Source organism: Tamandua tetradactyla, chromosome 7 (genome assembly GCF_023851605.1).
Source record: "Tamandua tetradactyla isolate mTamTet1 chromosome 7, mTamTet1.pri, whole genome shotgun sequence".
Classification (NCBI taxonomy): domain Eukaryota; kingdom Metazoa; phylum Chordata; class Mammalia; order Pilosa; family Myrmecophagidae; genus Tamandua; species Tamandua tetradactyla.
This window is the reverse complement of record NC_135333.1, coordinates 65,715,818-65,730,286: the sequence shown is the minus strand read 5'-3', so window position 1 is coordinate 65,730,286 and position 14,469 is coordinate 65,715,818. Positions and strand designations below refer to the sequence as shown.

Below are 14,469 nucleotides of genomic sequence, written 5' to 3'. Positions count from 1 at the left end.
AAGCCAACCATTTATAAAGGAAGCCTGTATGCGACATTAATTACAGTGCTCACCCCAGCTCTGCGCTATAGTTCCAGCTTTACCAAGGTCAGAAGGAGCTCCTTCTATTCATTTATTTTTTTAAGAGTCCTGTTTGGCTCCTACAACCCTCAAAGGCTGTGACCAAATGGTCGTTTTACACAGTTGTCGCTTGATTTCTCTAATGCTGTTGGGAAGAGGGCCTCCAAGTGAGGTGCTCACTGTGGCCCAGACACTGGGCGAAGTGTGTTACCCCACTGGATCCTCACCCAAACCCCAGAAGGCAGTGAACCTGCGGTCCCCACTGGATAGAGCAGGAAAAGGAGAGACCAGGTCCCGCAGCTAGTCAGGGATGGAACCGGCCTTAAAACCCTTGTCTCCCTGCCTGCACCAGTGGAAAGAGCATTGACTTTCCAGTAACAACAGACTCGGGTTTTTTTTCCAAAGTCTGGAATTTGATGTTTAACAAACTCTGCAAGCTTGGGCACACGGCATAACTTCTCTGAACCTTGATTTTTCCCATCTGTAAAAGAGGTGGGTCTGGTTAACATCTACCATTGGTGGCAGCAGGGAGGGAGAGGGTGGCTTTAAAGCAAGCACCCAACACAGACCCAGGCACATCGTAGACCCCACGACATGGCAGCTGAGGCAGGTGGCAGATGCCTGGCTATGACCGACTTAACTCAGCCAAACTGCATCTGCAGTAAGACTCATAAGCACAAGCTCAAGTATGAAATGTCCACCCCACCCCCAGAGGCCAAGAGTACCTGTCAACCAGGCCGTGGCTCTAGACAGAGTGACTCCATCTAAATGACACCTATCAACCTGTATTCTAGCTGCAGCTCTTTCTGTCACATCTGCTTAGTAACTGCACTAAGTGGTGTCACTCTGGGTTGAATACTGTGTTTGCAGATATGGAAAACATTTTTTTTTAAACTTCTGGAAAACTCAACTCATGCAGTGGTCAGATCTCCGTATAGCTACATCCAGACTTAGTTAATGCATCCTGAGTAAATGTGGGATTAATCACCAGAAGGTAAGAAAGATCCAGCACGATGCCAGGGGGAGAGTAGATGGAGAAGGGGCAGAAAAATGAAATCAGAACATCTTTGCACATAAGCCCTGACTCTTTTCCACCTGCAAAAGATGGATTTTCTTCCTTGTTTTTTTTTTTTAACCAATCCACTGTCATCCATTACAGCTTGGTCCGTGCTACATTGAGATTAATTTAAACTGATTATCTGTATTTTCCTCCTGGCCCATAAATCAGGCCTTGCAATGTTCAAACATGGTTTCTGGCTCTGAGTAAATCTTGCCCTCTTTCCTCTACCTATTTTATCCCCAGTAAGTTAAGACAAAGATTGAGCTTCTCCCTTCATTTTTCAGATTGGATAACGGTGTCCCTGAAATGATTCTTATTGCCGCCATTTCCCAGACAGAACTTGAAACAAACTTTCTAGTCTAATTAGGATCATAACCCAAATTTGGGTGGGTAGGAAAGAGGGAGACCAGACCAATGAGCAGCTGGACTTTCTCTAAGTGGGGCCAAGAGCTCCTTTCTCTGGCCTTAGGACCAGAGCCCATATTTCTCAGTCAGGGCCTCAGGCTGGGTCCTAATGCGAGAAGAGAAACTTGGGTATCACCAGGCCACCACAGCCTATGTCACATTAAACAACAATTACCCAAAGTTTCTCTTCTTGAGCTTCTTGTGACAGAGAAGGCTTCATCAGTCCCTCCCTTTTCCTATAAAGACCCTCCCAAGGATGCCCAGGAGACCCAACAAGACCTCGTCATACGGACTCACATTTAGTCGTCATCTTCTTCCTCTCAGTCCTATTAGCTGTCCAATGCTCTCTTAGTCGATGTCCAGTAACCTTGGGGGTGCCTTTAGGGGCTTCACTGTTGTCCACGTTGACAATATCTCTCCTGAGGATGCTGAAGGCTGTTCCTTGGCTGCTGTTTCCCAGCACTCCCAAAGCTAGAGGCCGTGCAGATGAGGGGGAGGTAGATCAGCGGAACCCTAAGCCCTACTCCTTGTGTTCAGAGTCTCATCAAGTCTTTGGAGAAACAGTCTTCTCAGTCTCTGTCCTAACCTTTCTATTCATTTGGAAGGGCACAAAATCTAGTCATAGGGCAGAATACAGATGACACACCATGCCCTCTGTTTCCTGGATCTCTTTCCTTCTCTTCTGCTCAAAAAAATAATACAAACTACTCCTCCCTTCTGCCACTGACAATGTGTTTCAATTGCAAGTCAATTTGGAACAAACCGAGTTTTGATGCCTGATATACAGAAAGCATTGGGCTTGGTACCCTCTGTTGGAATAAGGGCATGAGCAGCCCTGTCTTGCCCTCTGGGTCTCCAAACATTTGGTCATGCCTTGCGAAAGGAATCTCTGGCCAATGTAACTAGGTCATGTCCTAACAGGCAGGTAGTAATACTTATGGAACGTCTATAACAGGATGGGTGCATTCTCACATCGGTCCAAAACCTATCCTCCTACTTTCGTGAGGACCAAAATCTGCCTGCCATACCTTCATGGTTTCCCCTCCATACCTCCACCACCACCCTAGGGCATCCTGTATCTTAGAAAAAGAGCTCTTTTAGTTCATTAGCTAGCAACTGTTTGTGAACTTCCCAGAGGTATGTGTATCTCAAGAGAAGACTCTGCAAGCCTGCCTAACCTCCAAGTTACAAAAGAATGAATCTCTAATGGTGGAATGTCAAGCATCCACCCTTGCAGTGGAAATACACCCTACAACCTGAAAAACCATTCTACACTGATGGCTGCTTCTCCCACCTGCCAGTAAGTTGTACCATGGCATACAGGCTGCAGAGACAGCATGGAGCTGTAGGAAACAAGCACTGCACTGGAATGAAGAGACTCAGATTCTTGCCCCAGTCCTGCCACAAGTTACTGATGACCCCAGGGTAGGGATGTCTGAAGTCTATTCCTGCCCGCAGAACACTTTCTATTTCTAGTTTTCATTTCTTTCTCTGTAACACGAAGAGTTTGGACAAGTTGAATCCTTGAGTCACTTTCAACTCTTCCATTCTATTATTTTGCCACCCTGTGGTTGGCAATCATAGTAGAGATGCTGTCCCACACTCTCTAAGACAAACAAGAGGAAAGGAGGAAAGAGCATTGAGAAAACTTGTGCTCCAAGGGCTCTATCTCTTAGACCTCCAAAACACCCAACCCTAACTATCTTCAAAGTTGCTATTTAAAAAAATAAGACGAGCTTTAATACCACCTCCTCCCTTTGAGGGGCTCAAATGTTCAGGGTTTCTTGGAAGGAAGCATCTGTTTTAAAATATTACATTCAAGCTTGGCCTTGCTGCACTCGCACTAGCTGAGGATTTAAGGGGAAAGTGCCCACTGTGATTCTTCCATTCTCCATGCATGTGGAAGGGACATGCTGGTGAAATACATTTGTAGGCTCGTACTTCTGGGCATCTATTTGCAAGGCAGCCATAAACAACCTCCTGTTCCTCTACCACCCTTTCCTTCACTCTTCTCACCTTCTACCCTCTTCTTCCATAGTTTTCCTCAGATGCTTTTAAATGGGTGTATTGTTCCTGGAGCATGAAAATTATATCTGAATGCTAAACCTGATGCTAACATGTAACATATAATAACTTTCAAAGACCAAGAAGTCTTCTTATTCCTGGGCAAGTTTGGCATGGGGCCATATGCATTCAGTGCTCTTTGTGGGAAGGAGGTAGTGAAAACTACCAGGTTGGGCCTTTCCTTAAGTTGTAGTGGGTCTGTAGGAGAGCGACAACCTTTTCTGGCCAACATCAAGGAAAATGCAAGAAAGCCTTCCCAGGAAATGCTACAGTAACTGCTTCTTTGGGGTATTTAACAAAAAATAGAAGGAAGAAAAATGTAGTTATTGAAAGTAGTTTAATTTCAGTCCTGCCTAGAGCAGGGAGCAGGAAAGAATGGCTTCAAGTGTCCCCGTCTAGTTTGCACAATTGATTATAGTAAAAAGACTAAGAAATATTAGCCAGTTCATGAGGTTCTAGTGAAGATGATCAATAAAACGTGATTTCCAACCTCCTTGCAATCTAGAGAGCTGGGAAAGAATGAAGAGATGGAGGCCCATCTGAGTGAAGGAAGGATGGAGAAGGGCTCTGTTCCACTGAGACCTAGGGAAACCTCCGTGGATGACAAGTTCATGCGGGGAATATTTGCCCCACTTGGTTTTCTCAAACACTATTATGCAGAGGACAGAAATTTGAGGGGAGAAATTATTTTAATCACATGAATTTTTGAAGTACCTTCAAACTGTCCTCTAAGGAAAAACCTGCCAGGAACCTTCAAGGTCAGAACCTGTTGTGCCTTAGATCAGACTCTGGGTACCTTTGGGGAAGCCCCATAGCCTCCTCTAACACCTACCCAGAAGGTTTCCTAAAGCAGCTTTGTGAATTTGCCTCTGGTCTTCTAGTACCTATAGCCTCCTACATTTTTTACTTCCTGCCTTCCCAAGGCTGCCAAAGCCTCCTCCTGCGCAGTCTTCCTTCTTCAACCAGCAATGTTGGCAGTGTTCCAAGACGGGAAGAGTCTCCAGAGGTCCAAGCCAGTGCTTCCCTCTCCTCAGCTGGGCATCTGTCTGATGTTCTGAGCAATCTAAATCTTACCAATGGTACTGCCTCCCATCAGACAAAGTCATAGGTGTGCTTACTCCAATCCAGCTCAGCATTCTGGGGAGAGAGATCTCAAACTCCCATCAGCTTCATTCCACTCTGAACACTCATGGGATGGAATTGACAATTTAAAGGATGGCAAACATCTGGTCGAATGTCAGCAACCCCAGATGGGAAGCCGTACTGCTCTAGGCCCCAGAGAAGAAAGCAGGGGCTCGGACCAGGCTTGAGAGGAGAGTGCCACCAAGCCATGCTCATTTCACACATTAATACAGTGGAACCACAAGGATAGCCCGAGATTGCGGTAACTTCTGTATGGGCAGTTGCTTCTTTCTAGCCATTTGCCCCAGGGAAAATGGCAGATTAGTTCTTCCTCAACCAAAAGTGAGCTAACTCAGGGACACTGCCCTGCTCTTGTCATTTACAAAAAGTAGGTTCTTGACTCCCACTTCTTATATTTTCTATTTGCTTTTTTAAGACTTCTGTAATTTTTTCAGAGGGAGTCTAAGAATGGTAAACTTTCTGAATCCGTGATGTTGAAATGGTGTTTTTTTTTTCCCACCCCCACACTTGATAGTTTTGCTAGGTGTACGATTCCCAGTTCAATATTTTCTCTGTCCTCACAATTTTGAATATACAGATCCACTGCATTTCTGCAGTTAGTGTTACCACTTAGAGATCTGTTGTCTTCCTAATTCTTGTTCCTCTGTGAATGATCTTTTTTAGAGGCAAATTTTTAGGAGTTTTCCATTGTCTTTGATATTTCAGTATGTCTGGTTATATAGGTCTCTTGTGCATTCATCCTGTTTAGTAGTCACCCTATTTAATCTTGGGATTTTTTCTTTCATTGTTTCTTTTCTATTTTCTGATAAATTTTCTCGTTTTCTTTTTTATTTTCTTCTCTCCATTCTCACCTCCTGAAACTCCTTATAGACGGGGGCTGCCATGTCTAGCTGTACTCTACATATCTCAGTTTTTCTTTCCATAGTTCCACCTCAAGATATGTATAGACTTTATACTGTAAGGAATTCCTCAGTTTCATCTTCCAGTTCATTAATTTATTCTTCAGTGATGTCTACTCTGCTAGTACAGCCCATCTGTTGTGTTTTTTTTTTAAGTTTTTATTTTTAAGTTTTGTTGTGAACTTTTTAAATTTTGAAGGTCTCTGGCTGATTCTTTATGAATGCAATAGCCATACTTTTTCTAAAGTCCTATTCCACTTACACTACTAACATTTCCTTGGTTGTGAACCTCTATTTACTGAAATCAGTAATTCATTTCCACAGTATTGGGTTTCCAAAAATTTATGGTGAATCCTGGCGTCATGCCCATACATGTATCTGAAAATCCATCTTAATCTGGTAAACAGAGGGAAAGAATGGGTTGCACTACAGGACAGGATTTACTCCAGCCAGTCTAACATAAAAGAGAGAATATGCTTGCTTTTGGTTGAGTAGGCCTTATGGAGCGTAATAGTGAAAATCTCTTGACCCAACATACAAGCAACTTCTGTGGCCCACTGCCTGCCCTGACAGGGTCAAGTGCAGAGGTGCAGAGGGATTCACCTGCCTGGCTGATCCTCTTGATAACACCAACTGATTGCACTGCCAGATACATGGGGCCCCCTTCTGCTCCACTTTTGCTACTTCCAAACCTAGAATACCTTTTGCAGCAGTTGTTCTACATGTACATTCCCTTCATCAATCTGATCTCAACCACCTTCCATCTTTTAAGGATTCCTTGTAGTTCCTGATGCACCAATGACATCCTTTTTGATATTCTAGCCCTGCTTATATTTTAAAAGTATATTTTCTATTATTTCTTGTAATTTTAGACGAAAGTGTGAGATTTCCAGCTGTTCTTAATTCCCCACCTTGAGCTAAAACAAAATATCATCTCAGTAATTATTAGATGAATGAATGAGTTCTAAGGCTTCCCTATAACTTTTACTTTAATACTTTAAATAGCTATTGATTTATTGACTTAGTTCATGATTCCCCCAAAATTGGTATGCTGAAAAAAGATATTGTTTTCATTAATAACAGATGCCTACATAAGCCAATACACATGGATGGCTCTTGATATCAAATTCAGCTTTATGATCCTTCTAAAGTATTAAGAAAATTTGGATTTCTGGAGAATTGGATGGACCTTTGCCAGCCAAGAAGGAGATGAAAGCAATTTTCTTTCACCTCTGCCTCTGCCTTTGAAGTTCACATAGAAGCTCAGTAATACTTCCTCATCTTATATCATCCAAGGGAAAGTTGGAGTACAAGGCCCTTCCTGCAATTCACCATCACAATCAAGGAAGCATGTACAGACAGGAAATGTACTGTGGATTCCTACAGAATCTAGACTGGACAAAAGCAAGTTTCAGTGGAATAAATCGCTCCATAGATTGGTGAGTTGGATGACATGGTATTACATATAAGGTCCATCATGAAGACTTTCTGATTCCATAGAAGAATTCAGTCTGTCCTGATCTATTATTGATATATTATAATATGTGTGTATGCATGTATATATATATAGTCTATCAATAATGTGGCCACTTCAACTCAACTTTGCTCAAAACCTTTTCTGTCCTCAAGGTCCAACTAAGTTTCATTCCTGTAAAACCTTTCCTAGGGCCACACAGCTCTTGGGAATTCATTGTCTTCTTTAAACTCTCAAAGCATTACAGATATCGTTTTGACACCTCAGCTTACATAGCACAGGCCTACCTTAGCCAAATGTTGCATGAAACAACTGTGATTATGCAGAACACGGCTTTAGAGAAAGGAAGGAAAATGCTCTCAGAAAAGCAAGGAGAACAGTTATCACGTTGTCCATGCAACACTCCAGCCACCAAGCCAAAACTCGTTAACCCTGAATGGGATGTAGAATTAAATGTGCTCATTAAACAAGAATTGTTCTCCCCTTCCTCCAAGTCATTTCAATTCTTAGTGGCTTGAGCTGATTAGGGTACAGAAGCAGGAAGAATAGCTAGAACTTGACACAGTAAGAAATGACTTCTGGTGGCTTGCAAAAAAGAACTGCCAACAACTAGAAAAGGTGGGAGAATGTTCACAGAAAGGTCAAATTAGGACCCAATCATCAGAAAGAGATGAAATTGTGTTCTAAGACAGAGGGGGGTATGTTTTTAAAGCTATTTATCAAAAGTGTTTAAAAATAAAGCTGCAGAATTTAAAGGCAAGATTATCCATTATGGATGAATTCAGAAGATTTGAGCTACCTCCCCCTTCTGCATGGCATGGGTGCTTAGCCAGTAGGTAGGCATGCTTGTCAACTCTGCAACTTAACTGTAAGCTTCCAGGGGTCAGGGCCATACTTCATTTCTTTTCTGTCTCAAAGCCTAGCCCAGTGCTGAGGACATAGAAGGTATTTCTACATACTAATTAAATAAATGAATGAATGAATGAACCCATAGCAGTTCTGACTACTTCCCCTAACTTTCATTTATAGGCCGACTGCCTTTTATTAACTTTCTTGAGAGAGCTTAAGAATTGGATTCTAAAAGTAAATTTTTGAACACTTAAGAAGACTGTCAAATAAACCACAGTTTTGACATCATTGCCCCCCATCCCAGCAGCCATTGCCACCATCTCTTAGCCCTCTCTTAACTTCCTGCACAACTATAAAGATAACTAGTGCTCATACCCTGTAGTCAGTCATACTCGAAGCTGACCCTACAAATATAAATTCCTGGAAAAAAAAAAACAGCGTGGGATGCTGATTCTCTAAAAAAAATGCTGCCAGATTTCTCCAAGTCCTGGGCCTTGTGGACCCAGCTCTCAAGGGGCCCCCCTTCCCTGCATCATTCACCAAATGGACAAGATGGAAATTCAGTCTCTGTTTAGCTCGCAGCCCTGCTGCATGCTTGGATGCTTACATCCAGAATCCACCAAAGTAGCTGCAGACCCCTTGTCAGGCAGAAAAAGGAAACAATGCAAGAGGTTGCTCTCAGTGCTCCAGGGGAAAGCATCTGTCAATTGCCTATTCTGGTTTTGTCCCCCATGGAGGACTCCTCCTGGGAAGGCTCTTGTTGCAAGGACTCATCCAATATTCTTTGTCTCACCACCTCTCTGCACAGCTCTGAGCAAAACTCCTGCCCCACAAGAGAGATGGGAAAGGGCGAGAGAGAACGTAGGTGCACTGAGGCAGGGAGGAAGTTCTTGCTTCAGGAGCCTGCAACCCCTGTGGCCTTCCATACAAATGTGGACCTACTTCGCAGGCACCTCCCTGGCTCACTGTTTATATACCTGCCAATGACAAAAATCCATTTCAACCTTAAAAGAAACAAACAGTCTACCTGACACCAGCCGGCTCACTCCCCCATCACCCAGCAAGCCCACAATTCTGTTAGCCTACATAGATGAGAGCTCATCCTTTTTGAAAGACCTCCAAAAGAGAGGTCACAACCTCCTTCGTTCCCAAACCTCCTGACTGCTAGCAATAAGTGCCCATGCGCGACTGACCTACATCACTTAACTCACTTGCAGCTAACGCCCCCTTTAAATTGCTTGGCTCCCCACAGGGTTAGAAAATGTTTGGGTCTTTCCTCCGGAAACTCACGAGGTTGAGGGGAAGGATAAAGCAGTTTTTATTAAAGTAGGTCTTAGGACCAGTTACCTAAATGAGGCCTTCCCTCTAGAAAGATGCCCGGATTCTTAGTCGACAAAGTACAGGCTATTGAGCACTCAGCCTGTCCCCATTTGTTAGCCAGTGATAAGCAAGCCAATGTGAAAGTTTCTGGCATGGAAAAGGGTGTCTAGACAGACAACATGGGGCACAAAATCCATTACTCTTCAGCCTCTTTCCTCCACATGTGTCCTGCACCCACAGGACGTGGAAAAGAGAGTGAACATAACAAGAGTGTGCTGGAGACATTGGACTCTCGTGGGAGGGTGTGGGGGGGTGAACATAGGGGCTGTCTGCCTCCTTCCCCCTGACAGCCCAGCTGCCGAGGCAGCTAGAGGGAGGGAGGCCAGCTAGAGGGACCAGTCACTGCTTGGGCTCTTGTGGAACAAGGAATAGGGGGCCATCCACAGATGGTTTGCAATCTATCTCTACTTCTGCTAAAGTGGGAGAGAAAGTAATTAATACCCCAGTACCATCTAATGACTCAGGAGATGGCAGCACTCTGCCACCTAAGGGTCATGCAGGGTGGACGGATCCTAGGCACGCTCAGCCCACGTAAGCAGGCAGAAGAAATCTCTTCTGATCCCCTGAATTTAAAAAGAAGAATTTAAAAAAAGAAGGATCCCCTGAATTTGAAAAGAGGCAAGCGCATTCATCAGCTTATGGGAAGTGACATTCAAAGATGCTTGATCTGCCTGAAACTGATTTAGAGATAAAATTCCAAACTAGTTCGGTGGTAAAGGTCCACCTGTCCTTGCTTGACAGTCCCAGGGGCAAATGTCCATTCTCCCAGCCAGCCAGAATTTAAAAAACTGTGTATTTCCTCCAGGACTTTCCTCTCCACCTCCCGTCTCAAGGTCTGTTTGTCCCCCGTCCTTCAATGCCACCCACTGCTCATGACCACCTCCAAGATAGGACCTCCGAACCAACTCAGGACCCTCCATGGCCATCAGGCTTGATCTTTACAAGACGAGAGCCCAGTTGCCTCACATTGGATTTCTCTTCTTTCATAGACCATGAAGCCAGCAATATGTGTGGAGAGTCACCTGCATGCAAACCCACAGACCACCACTCTGCCAGGAACCCTGGCAGTCTGATGGGCTGACAGCTAGCCCCTGTCCCCACCCCTGAGGAGCAGAAATACAAACAAGAAACAATGATAGAGAAAGAGCTTTTGCGGCCCCCGGTAGCATTCTATGTTTACATTTGTTCATTCAACAAATGTTTACAGGCCCCCTGCTACATCTGAGGGCCTCTGCTAGGTACTAGGGGCATAAAGATCAATAAGACATGGTCTCTACTCTCAAAGAGATGTTGGTGCCCAGGGGAGGATGCTTCAGAGAGCAGGTGGAGGAAGTGAGTGCCTCAAAAGGAGCATGAAAAGGCAGCTATGAAAACAAGAAAGGCAACTTGTCTCAGCATGCTCAGGAGAAACTTCCAGCAGGTCATTCCTGAGAAGAACCCCCAAAACCATGAGTTATTCCAGCAGAGAGAAGAAGAAGTCTGACGTGAGCCCCGGGACTGCAAACAGTATAAATTGGATGGAGATAAGTGTGGCCTCCTCTGGGAAGGATAAGCAGCTCTGGGGGGCTGAAGCAGAGAGCATGAGGTGAAAAACAGACAGGCAAGACAAAGGGCTGGGGGAGATGGTTTGGGAAGAAACAGTGGGTCCAACTCATTGGGTGCCTACAATGAGCCAGGCACTGTGCAAGAGATAAAAAGACAAATACAAAAACAAGGCACATGTAAATGACTTCATTTGATCCTCACAGAATGCCAGAAGTAGACAGAGTACCCTCCTTCTAGACCCCAAAACACGAAGGTTTGTAGAGGTTAACTAACCCACCCAAACTCCCACAGCAAAAATGCTGCCAGAATTTGAACACGAGGTGTATCTCAATGTTCTCACTCTCTCAATGTTCATAATCACCACATAAGATGAAGGGCCCTGAACACCCCACTAAGGAGTTTGGACTTTATCCTGAAGGCACTGGGGAAGCTCTGAAACATTTTAAAGAGGAGGATGGCATGAGCAGATTTGCACTTTAAGAAGTCCATTCTGGCCACAACTGTGTGAAGAGTAGAAAGGAGGGATCCAAGACCTTGGTGCGGGGGCTGGGGGCGGGGGGGGTTCAGTGGTAGAATGCTCGCCTTCCATGCAGAAGACCCGGGTTTGATTCCCGGACCATGCACCTAAAGGAAAAAAAAGACCCTGGTGGGGAGAGTGGGTGGGAGGCTGTTGCATAAATCCAGGCAAGGGATAACGGGGGTCTGGGGTACAGTAGTAGCACTGGGGGTGAAGACAAGGATGAACTCTACAGATAGTAATAAGGTTGAATGAACTGAGGATGGTGACCACTAGGTATGGGCATTAAGGGGGATGAATCACCCAAGATAAGTAGGAACAGAGAATGTACCCAGTCGGATTGAGTCAGGGTTGAGCCTCCTGTGGTGGTGAATTTGGCCAGTTGGGTGATTGGTTGGAGACATTTAACAAGATAGGGAATAAAAGAGAAGGAGCATGTTTGGAGATGAGGGAGGGCATTTGGTTTGGAGGGTAGCCAAGAGAAGAAGATGCGCAGTTGGCTCTACCCAGGTGGCTATACCAATCTGGTCCTCAGGAAAGAGGCTGTATGGAGCAGTGGAGTTATCAGCATTGAAATGGTAGCTGAACCCTTGAAAAGAATCAGCTCACCCAACAAGAATTTGTTGATAGGGAATTGCAGAAGAGTAGATAACAGAACTCTGGAAAACCCTGTTAAAGACAAGCTAGAGAAGCAGAAGGAAAACCAAGAGACAGCACTATCAGGAAAGTCAAGGCAAGAGAACATTTCAGGGGTGAAACAGTTAAGGTCCTCCCATTGAGAAGCCTTCAAGGAAGTTGAGGCCTGCAGATTAGTATCTGTTGGACTTTACCATCCCAAGGCCAGTAGTCATCTCAGCCAAAATGAGTACACAGAATGCTGGTGGGGGGGAGGGAGGGACTGTGAGAGCCAGATTGTGAGGGTTGGGAAGGGAAAAGGAGGGGATACCAAAGAGATAATAAATGCGGACAATATTTTCAAGAACTTTGACTATAAAAAGAAGCAATATCAGGGCCATAGTTTCATAGGAACCCATGGTTGAAAGGGAACTTTGTCATAATTTTTATTGAAAGAGCCAAGAACATGTTTGAATGCTAATGAGAAAGAGCTGGTAGTAAGGGAGAGATTTAAGATATAAAAGAAAGACCATAAATGGAATAAGCTCCCTAAGGAAGAGGTGGGGAAGCAAGAACATTTTACCATTGTTTAGGGAGTAGAAGTTGCCAGGGGGAGTGTGTTCTTCCCACATAGTGAATTTTACTTTTACTTGGAAGTAGAAGGTGAAGTTGCTGGGAGTTGGGGTTGGGGAGGAGCAAGGTCGTAGGAAAGAAAGCTTAAAGAAACTGGTGAGGATCCGCAGGAGCTATTTTAAGAAGTAGGACACAAAGTTGGCCAGAGACCTTAGAAGGACATTTGAGCAATGCCAAGGACACTAAGCAAAGTTTGCAAATCTTGTGGTGACCTAAATCCATGAAGCTGTGTGGTCTTCAACAGTTCTCCACCACCCCAAGTAGGAGCTGAGAAAGCATATCGTTGGATGGAGCCAAGGTTAATTCTCCTTGATGGTTAAATGGGTAAACAGTGAGGAAAAGTCACATTGCAAGAGCAGTTGACATGGTGAGCTATAGAGGAGCAAGTGAAGATGGAAGAAGACTGGTGGGGAGGACATGGGAAGGTTTAAGGCCTTGATCCTGGATAAGGTCTAGCACTAATAAGACAACGAACTGTGAGGACAAGAAGCTGGGATGGAAGCGACATTGGCATTCAGCTGAAAGAGGTGGAGCCATTTTAGGTGATGAGGAGGGAGAGGATGATTCTGACTGGAGTGATGGAAATTAATTGCCGCAACATTGTCTCCACTAGTGCACAAGGGTGCAGCCATAACCTTCTTACCAAGGTATCACCACTGGAGCTTCTCTGGGAACCTGGTCTCTCCTCCCATGGCCCACTCCCATCAGCGCTCCATCACAGACTCGGCAGTGAGAAGGCACACCTTGAACTCCAGAGCTTCATCTTTAAATTCGTGAGGTATAGACAGATGACAACAGAGGCACTCCTGGCCTCCAATTTGAGGTCACCCTTTCAGTGGCGTGGCATCCTCCCCATCTCACACTAGGGCTTCCTCTTGTTGGCTCCTGTGGGCTCTCACCTTTTGGTTTTTGCCCCAAAACTACTTTTTCCCCTACAGACTTGCACTCTGACTCTATACCCTTCACTTGCCCCACATGGGCTGTGGCACTGCTAGTGGGGCAAGCTTGTGTTGGGCCCTGGTCTTCCCCAGCTCTTGCCCAGCACTTGGCTTCTGGGACACAGCCCCCACTCACCAGACTTCTGGCCCAGCCCCAGCTGAGCCTGAGCACTTCAGTTTTGGCACTACAGATGTTCTAACTCCCTGGGTGGCAAAAAGGAGCAAGTGCTATCCCTGCAGATAGGTCCAGGACTACCTGTCAGTCCCTCTCTCCATAGCCATAGTGGGCGGTTAATGCACCAACCTGCCTCTGTCCCCACACCTGCACTCAAAGAAGGAGCAGCTCCAACCCTCCTGCCCCCTTGAGCTAGCATAATCATCAGAGCTATCAAAACACAAGTAAGTGTGTCAGGCCCTGGGCTAGAACATTTATGGCCACTTGGACTTCCCAAAGTACTTTGAAGTGGGCATGATTCTAGCCCTACAGTTGAGGAAAGGGAGGCTCAGAGAAGTTAAGTAACTTGTCCAAATGCCACATGCCTTGCAAATGGCAGAGCCAGGACTTAAAGCTCGGCCTTTCTTTTGCAAAGCCAAGTACCTCAACCCAATCCTATCCTGCCTTCCTTGAAGGTCTGATGGCAAATTCCTGTTTTCATTCATTCATCCATCCATTTGTTCATCTGACATTTAAACATTTTCTATGCTCCAAACACTATTTTGAAATTTAGAAAAGTTTAGCCTAAAAAGGTAAAGGTGCAGATGAGTTTAAGTATCAGGCAAACGGAGGCATGGCAACACCCATTTCCAACGGCAATCTGTGGATCATCTTCTGCAACCAGAAATGGCTCTGCAAACCTTTCCAGTCACCTCTTCTTGCATTTATCCAC

General features: G+C 45.0%; 1 protein-coding gene across 1 annotated transcript in view; it reads right to left on the bottom strand.

Annotated features, from left to right (window-relative positions):
• The window catches only part of PRMT8 (protein arginine methyltransferase 8), a 122,763-nt gene that overhangs the window by 98,755 nt on the left and 9,539 nt on the right, over nt 1-14,469 (bottom strand). The window contains exon 3 of the mRNA XM_077169713.1: nt 1,823-1,996. The gene's annotated coding sequence lies outside the window, so the exon portion shown is untranslated. The remainder of the gene's footprint in view (nt 1-1,822; nt 1,997-14,469) is intronic.